This window comes from Octopus bimaculoides, chromosome 12 (assembly GCF_046866305.1).
Source record: "Octopus bimaculoides isolate indiv1 chromosome 12, ASM4686630v1, whole genome shotgun sequence".
Lineage (NCBI taxonomy): Eukaryota > Metazoa > Mollusca > Cephalopoda > Octopoda > Octopodidae > Octopus > Octopus bimaculoides.
Window position 1 is genome coordinate 49,843,867 of NC_142939.1, and position 8,045 is coordinate 49,851,911.

The window sequence follows — 8,045 nt, forward strand, 5'->3', positions numbered from 1 at the left end:
AAATGGTGCGCTACACTCAAATTGTCGTTTCTGAAAAGCTTTCAAATTTCCAAATAAAACTAATGGCATGTGCTGCTCGGGCAGTAAGGTAAGATTGCAAGCACTACCAGCTCCTTACCGTCTCCCATTGCAACCTATTTCTAGAATGTACCCATTTACCTAGAATATCTGCATTACACCTCCATTCATTTGACTGTCAACCATACGACGGGTCGTGTTAGACGTAGCGCTGACCGCCACAAAGGAGAGTATTCCACTGAGCTTTTCGGTGGGTTAGAAAATTACATACCTTCACCCCCCAATTTTCCATGATAGGTTAGCACTTGGAATCCTCCAATCTTCCGATGTATTACATGTCGATTAGTCGAATTAAACCATCATTTACTCCACAAATGTTTTGTCGTCAATGCTGCACTTTCCCGATTCACCTGTTTTAACATAACTGTAATATATATATATATATATATATATAAATAAACTATACCATTTTAATCCGGAGCGACGCCGAGTGTCTCTGCTAGTATATATATATATATATATATATATATATATATATATATATATATATATATATATATATGTTTTACTTGTTTAAGTCTTTTGACTGTGGCCATGCTGGAACACCGCCTTTAGTCGAGCAAATCGACCCTAGGACTTATTCTTTGGAAGCCTAGTACTTATTATATTGGTCTCTTTTGCCGAACCGATAAGTTACGGGGACATAAACACACCAGCATCGGTTGTCAAGCGATGTAGGGGGAACACACACAAACACACACACATATATATATATATATATATATATATATATATATATACATATACATATATACGACGGGCTTCTTTCAGTTTCCATCTACCAAATCCACTCACAAGGCTTTGGTCGGCCCGAGACTATAGTAGAAGACACTTGCCCAAGTTGCCACGCAGTGGGACTGAACCCGGGACCATGTGGTTGGTAAGCAAGCTACTTATATATATATATATATATATATATATATATATATATGTATATTCACATTTATCGTTTTCTCTACCTAAGGACAGTTATTCTGGAAGTTCCTCTCCTCTCAAAATGCTATTTTGTCTTGAACGACACACGTCCATACCAACAACATACAAATCAATACAGAAAAGGCCATAAACCAGAGCCACTTGTGTGGTTTCTAACGGTTTCAGACCCTCCACTTCCTTCCTTACTTCCTTCCTTCTTTCTAATCTCCTTCCTCTTCGCTCTTTCTCCATTTCTCACTCCAGTACTCACCCTTCCCCGTTGTTCCCGTATTCACATGTTTTTGCTCGCCTTTGTGTTTCATTTTATTTGTGTGGCAGAATATATTTATTCAGTAACTTATGCATATCTGTATCTGCGTGTGTCTGCCTGTGTGTTTGTGTATGTGTGTGTGTGTGTGTGTGTGTGTGTGTGTGTGTGAGTGTGAGTGTGCATGCTCCACACATACACATGCAAAGAATTCCATTAAGGGTAAACCGTCCGGACCTGTTTCTCAGGAATACTCGGCCACTTCCACAGCTTTAATGGTACATCAGATAGTCTCATTGATCGAATAAATATTACCTATAGATGATCCATTATTCGAAGCGGTTTTAGAGGTGGTCGTGGTGGTGGTGGTATTAGTGGTAGCAGTATGAGTAGTAGTAGTAGTAGTAGTAGTAGTACCAGTAACGTTAGCAGCGACAGCAGCAGTAGTAGTAGTATGTTATGGACAGTGACCAGAAGTGTTTTGGTGAAGAAACAGTGGGCAGGGGGGGGGGGGGGGGATTTGTTATTCTTGTCCTTATCAATGCTTTCTTTATTGATGTCATTACTGCTGCTCGTGATGTTGTTGCTGCTGTTGTTACTGTTCTTATTGTTGTTGTTGTTGCAATTGTTGTAGTTGTTGTTGTTTTTTTCCAATCACGTCATCTTTCGCAGACATCACCAGCTGTTCTAACAGCCATCTTCACACACATCCGACTCCTATTGACATTGGCCCCCACCGCTTTAGTTGCTCCAGGCAACCACCTGTCATGGTGTCCCTACAATCTTTGATGAGCGCCACCACCAACACCACCACCATCCAGTACCACCACTACCACCACAACCACAACAATAACAATTAACATCACCATCCTCTCACACAGACTCTCTCTCTCTCTCTATGCATGTAGGTGTGCATATATGTATATGTGTATATGTATGTGCGTGCGTATATATATATATATATATATATATATATATATGCATGTGTGTGTGTTTTGTGTGTGTATTCTTTTATTCTTTTACTTGTTTCAGTCATTTCATTGCGGCCATGCTGGAGCACCGCCTTTAGTCGAGCAATTCGACCACAGAGCTTATTCTTTTTAAGCCTAGTACTTATTCTATCGGCCTTTTTTTGCCGAAGCGCTAAATTACGGGGACGTAAACACACCAGCATCGGTTGTCAATCAATGTTGTGGGGACAGACACAGACACGCAAACACACACACACACACACACACACACACACACACACACACATATATATATATATAAGACGGGCTTCTTCCAGTTTCCGTCTACCAGATCCACTCACATGGCTTTGGTCGGCCCGAACCTATAGTAGAAGACACTTGCCCAAGGTGTCACGCTGTGGGACTGAACCCAGGATCATGTGGTTGGTAAGCAAGCTACTTACCACACAGCCACTCCTATGCATATATATATATATATATATATATATATATATATATATATATATATATATATATATATATATATGTGTAGGTAGGTAGTTTGTTGTTGTTTAGCCCCAGGCCAACCCTGATTGAGCAAATATATAATCAAAGAGTTTTTATGTGGTGTAGTATTAACGTGATGTGACGCTACAGTAATGTTCCAATAGTGTCCTGTAGAGTTGGAAACTGAAAGAAGCCCATCGTATATATGTGTATATATATATATGTATGTGTGTTTGTGTGTCTATATTTGTCCCCTCCCCCCACCATCGCTTGACAACCGATGGTGGTGTGTTTACGTCCCCGTAACTTAGCGGTTCGGCAAAAAGAGACCGATAGAATAAGTACTAGGCATACAAAGAATAAGTCCTGGGGTCGATTTCTCGACTAAAGGCGGAGCTCCAGCATGGCCGCAGTCAAATGACTGAAACAAGTAAAAGAGTAAAAGAGAGAGTATTCTGTGATGTTGTTGTTGTACTGTTCTTTGGTAAAGTTGTAGTGTTTTGTTGTTATATTGCTGTTGTGGTATATTATAGCAGTAACGTTCTATGGTATTAAAGTAGTATTCTACGGTACTGTTGTAGTGTTCTCTAGTGTTGTGACAGTGGTGTGTAGTGCTATAGAAGTGTTCTGTAGTACTGCACAAATGTTCTGATGGTTTTATATATAGAAAGAGAGAGCTTCAGTCTCATGGCAAAACATCATCCAGTTTTAGTTTTTCGCCAAAAACAACCTGATATTGTTATTGGAAGACTTTGTAAAAAACATGTGGTAAACGTGTAATATGTGATTCTTATGTTCGACCATGCACATTGGTGCATATCTGTGAGGAATGCAATTATGGCTCGTATCAAGGATGCTGTGTCATTTGGGGGGGACCAGGTGTATCAATCTGATGCTTATTATTGCAAAGAATTTACCGTGATAGAAAAACAGAGATGGCTGCCCTAAAATTGTGAATCTTGGAAGTGCAAAGATAGATCGTTTCTATGAAAGGGAAAAATATGGATTCAAGAAAAGATAGGACTTACATCTTTTTATTTTATCATTATATATGTATATATATTCATATATGCAAAGATCGAATGAGACAGAAGCAGTGTTCTTTAGATAGCGTTGTACTAAATAAAAAAATCATTATTTGCATTATATACAGTGAGATATGAAACAATGGCTTGCATATTCATTCTTAATACATTCCTGCTGATTTCAATCAAATATGCTAATCACTGTTATGTATGTCACAGTATAACAACTTTTCTTTTTTACAATGACAATGTGTTCATAACACACTCAGTTATTGATATAAGGGATTCTGGGACGTGTGTTTTCGACTAGAAATACCCAGACCTTCGAGCCTAAACAAGCTGCTGACTCTGTTCATAACAAACTAGTGGCATCATAGCTGTGTGGCAGGAAGCTTGCTTCCGAACCACATGGTTCTAGGTTCAGTACCACTGTGTGGCACCTTGAGCATGTCTTCTACTATAGCCTCAGGTCAGCCAAAGCCTTGTAAGTAGATTTGCAAGATAGAAACTGAAAGAAGCCCTTCATATATATATATGTGTGTGTGCATGTGTGTGTGTCGGTCTGTGTTAGCCCCTCACCACCACCACCACCACCCCCACCCCCACTTGACTACTGGTGTGTATTAGCTCTCAATCATAATCCAGTTAACGGCTAACCACAATGACCAGTATTTAACATGGGTATCTACATTTAGTTGTTAGTCACTCTGTGAATACTCCTGATGGATAATTCCATGTACTCTTTATTTTATAGTTATATACAGCATATTATGATGACCTACATGCGTTTCTGCTGCAGTGACTACTCACTACTGCTGCAAATGCATCCTTGCAATATTGTCGGTGCAGCTTCATCAGGGTCCGTCCATTTGGCCATCCTCAAAGTGAACTGATTTACATACATATATATATGTGTGTGTGTGTGTGTGTGTGTGTGTGTGTGTGTGTGTGTGTGTGTGTGTGTATGTATGTATAGCAGTAACGTTCTATGGTATTAAAGGCGCAGGAGTGGCTGTGTGGTAAGTAGCTTGCTTACCAACCACATGGTTCTGGGTTCAGTCCCACTGCGTGGCACCTTGGGCAAGTGTCTTTTACTATAGCTTCGGGCCGACCAAAGGCTTGTGAGTGGATTTGGTAGACAGAAACTGAAAGAAGCCTGTCGTATATATATATATATATATATATATATATATATATATATATATATATATATGCATTTAACCTGCACAAAATCATTCATTGTATTCAGCCCCTTAGTGGACAACTCAGTGGAGGCGCAATGACCCAGTGGTTAGGGCAGCGGACTCGTGGTCATAGGATCGCGGTTTCGATTCCCAGACCGGGCGTTGTGAGTGTTTGTTGAGCGAAAACACCTAATGCTCCACAAGGCTCCGGCAGGGGATGGTGGCGAACCCTGCTGTACTCTTTCACCACAACTTTCTCTCACTCTTACTTCCTGTTTTTGTTGTGCCTGTAATTCAAAGGGTCGGCTTTGTCACACTGTGTCACGCTGAATATCCCCGAGAACTACGTTAAGGGTACACGTGTCTGTGGAGTGCTCAGCCACTTGCACGTTAATTTCACGGGCAGGCTGTTCCGTTGATCGGATCAACTGGAACCCTCGACGTCGTAAGCGACGGAGTGCCAACAAACAACAAGTGGACAACTCAAATAGCTTTCTTTTAACAGAGTGAACAGAAACCAGTCTCCCTTTTATACTTCACAGTTAAGGGTTGTTAATTGTAGGAATGCGTACACATCCAGAATTAACAATTCCTGCAATAATATGAAGCATTCCAACTCAAAGACATATGAAGAAATTGCTATAAAACATTGAACAACAAAGTCCAGAAACGTAATGTTTCACTGAGTCTCACAATACATATATGATTATGTGACTGTGTGTGTGTGTGTGTGTGTATGTGTGTGTGTGTGTGTGTGTGAGCGTGTTTGTGTTTATATATGTATAAATTCTACCAATCCACTGGAATAATATTAATAATAATGTTCTCACTAATAATAATAAGAGTAATAATAATAATACTTGTTTGACAGTGTATATACATCAAATTTTTAATATGACATTGTATACACCAAATTCACTCATATTTACAAATAATATATGTGCGTGTATATATATATATATATATATATATATATATATATATATATATAAATGTATGTATGTATGTATGTATGTAGGTATATACGTGTATGTGTGTGTATTTATATATATATATATATATATATATATATATAAATATATATATGCATACATATATATGTATATATGTGTGTGTATGTATACATATACCCACGCACGCATGCACACACCCACACATATATAAAGAGAGAGTGAAAAGTATATTGCATCCAGTAAGTACAACATAAAAATATACAACAATATATAAATACAGAGAGAGAAAGAGAGATATTTACCACAACAATATATCATAGCAAGTACTATATACACAATGTTGAACTTTATTACTTATAGCAATGCACATGTCATATATACTGCATCAACATTATATATATATATATATATATATATATATATACACACACATATATACATATACACACACACACACACACATATATATATATATATATATATATATATATATATATATATAAAGGTATGTACATATTTATTTATATGTATGTGTATTTATAAATAGTAACATATATATATATATATATATATATATATATATATATATATATATAATGCATACACACACATATACATACACACGCACACAAACATATAACTTGACACATACGTATTGCACGTTGTTCTCTTATAAAAGCCAGCTTTGTGGAGAAAATTAAATTTCGGGCTTGTTTACAAAGAACAAATGTTCTACACTCATCATCATCATCATCGTTATTATTATTATTATTATTATTATTATTATTATTATCATTATTATTATTATTATCATTATTTATTATTATTATTATTATCATTTTTACTACTGCTAATACTGCAACTAACTTTGCGTTTGAAATGCATATAATATTGAATATGTAACTTTTGCTTTGTGGGAATTGTTCAGATTAGATAGTGTACCAATCAATGTATGTGTGAGTGCATGCTTACATATACACACACAGACACACACACACATATATATGTATGTATATACATACATACATGCACACATACATTTATATATATATATATATATATATATATACTAAATATATATATACTATATATTTATTTATATATATATATATATATATATATACATATGTATTATATACATATATACACATAGATACACACATACATTTGTAGTTTATATATATATATATATATATATATACATATATACACACACTCACACTAACTTATTTTATATTCACACCTGCACATGTATGCACAGATATGCACACTAAGACTTGTGTGACATTCTTATATATATATATAGATATGCATGTATGTGTATCGACTTATATATATATTTGTGTATATGTTTACATGTATATAGGCTAGCATGTGTATACAGGGGATCATGTGGGAAGCATGTATATATATTTATACATGTAAGTACATATATATATAACCATATATATATATCCATATATATATATTTATACATAGATATATATATGTATATATCCATGCATATATATATATACATATATATATTATATACACACACACACACACACATATATATATATATATAAATATATATATATATGTATGTATAAAACTAGATAAATCCTTACATATCCATTCCACCTACCTTTACGTTTTTCTACCTCATATCCTCATCGACTGGGCTTTGTGCAAATGTAGAAATCTGTATATGAACTTATATGTGTATATATTATAACTGTATGTATAACAATGTGTTTGGATATGTAGTAACTGCGGTGATAGATTGACAAATTGTTAAGTTGTGAGTCGCAGTTTCAAAAATATTGTGAAGTGAATGTTGTTTATGAGGGTGGGAGAGAGGTAGAGAAAGATCAGAGGAGACAAAGTATGTCAGATAGAGAGGGAGAGAGAGAAAGAGTAAGAGAGAAAGAGTAAGAGAGAAAGTGGGAGAGAGAGAGAGAGGGGGGAGAGACTAGGATAGAAAGTGAGAGTGAAAAAATAGAGAGAGAGAGTGGGAAAGAGAGAGAAACTAAGAGAGTGAGAGAGAAAGAGAATGAGAGAGACAATGAAACAAAGAGAGAGAAAGATGACAGAGTGAAGAAAATGAGGACTAACAGGATGTCACTATATAAGACGTATGTGCGTGTGTATATGTATGTATGTGTGTGTGTGTGTGTATGTGT

The 8,045-nt window shown here is 36.0% G+C and overlaps 1 protein-coding gene and 1 pseudogene across 1 annotated transcript in view; one reads left to right on the forward strand and one right to left on the reverse strand.

Moving 5' to 3' along the window:
- LOC106875368 (neuronal acetylcholine receptor subunit alpha-10) overlaps nucleotides 1–7,698 on the reverse strand; it is a 93,358-nt gene extending 85,660 nt beyond the window's left edge. The window contains exon 1 of the mRNA XM_014923462.3: nucleotides 7,508–7,698. The gene's annotated coding sequence lies outside the window, so the exon portion shown is untranslated. The remainder of the gene's footprint in view (nucleotides 1–7,507) is intronic.
- Nucleotides 3,406–3,739, forward strand: LOC149133092 (PHD finger-like domain-containing protein 5A pseudogene; annotated as a pseudogene).
- Nucleotides 7,699–8,045: the final 347 nt, after the last annotated feature.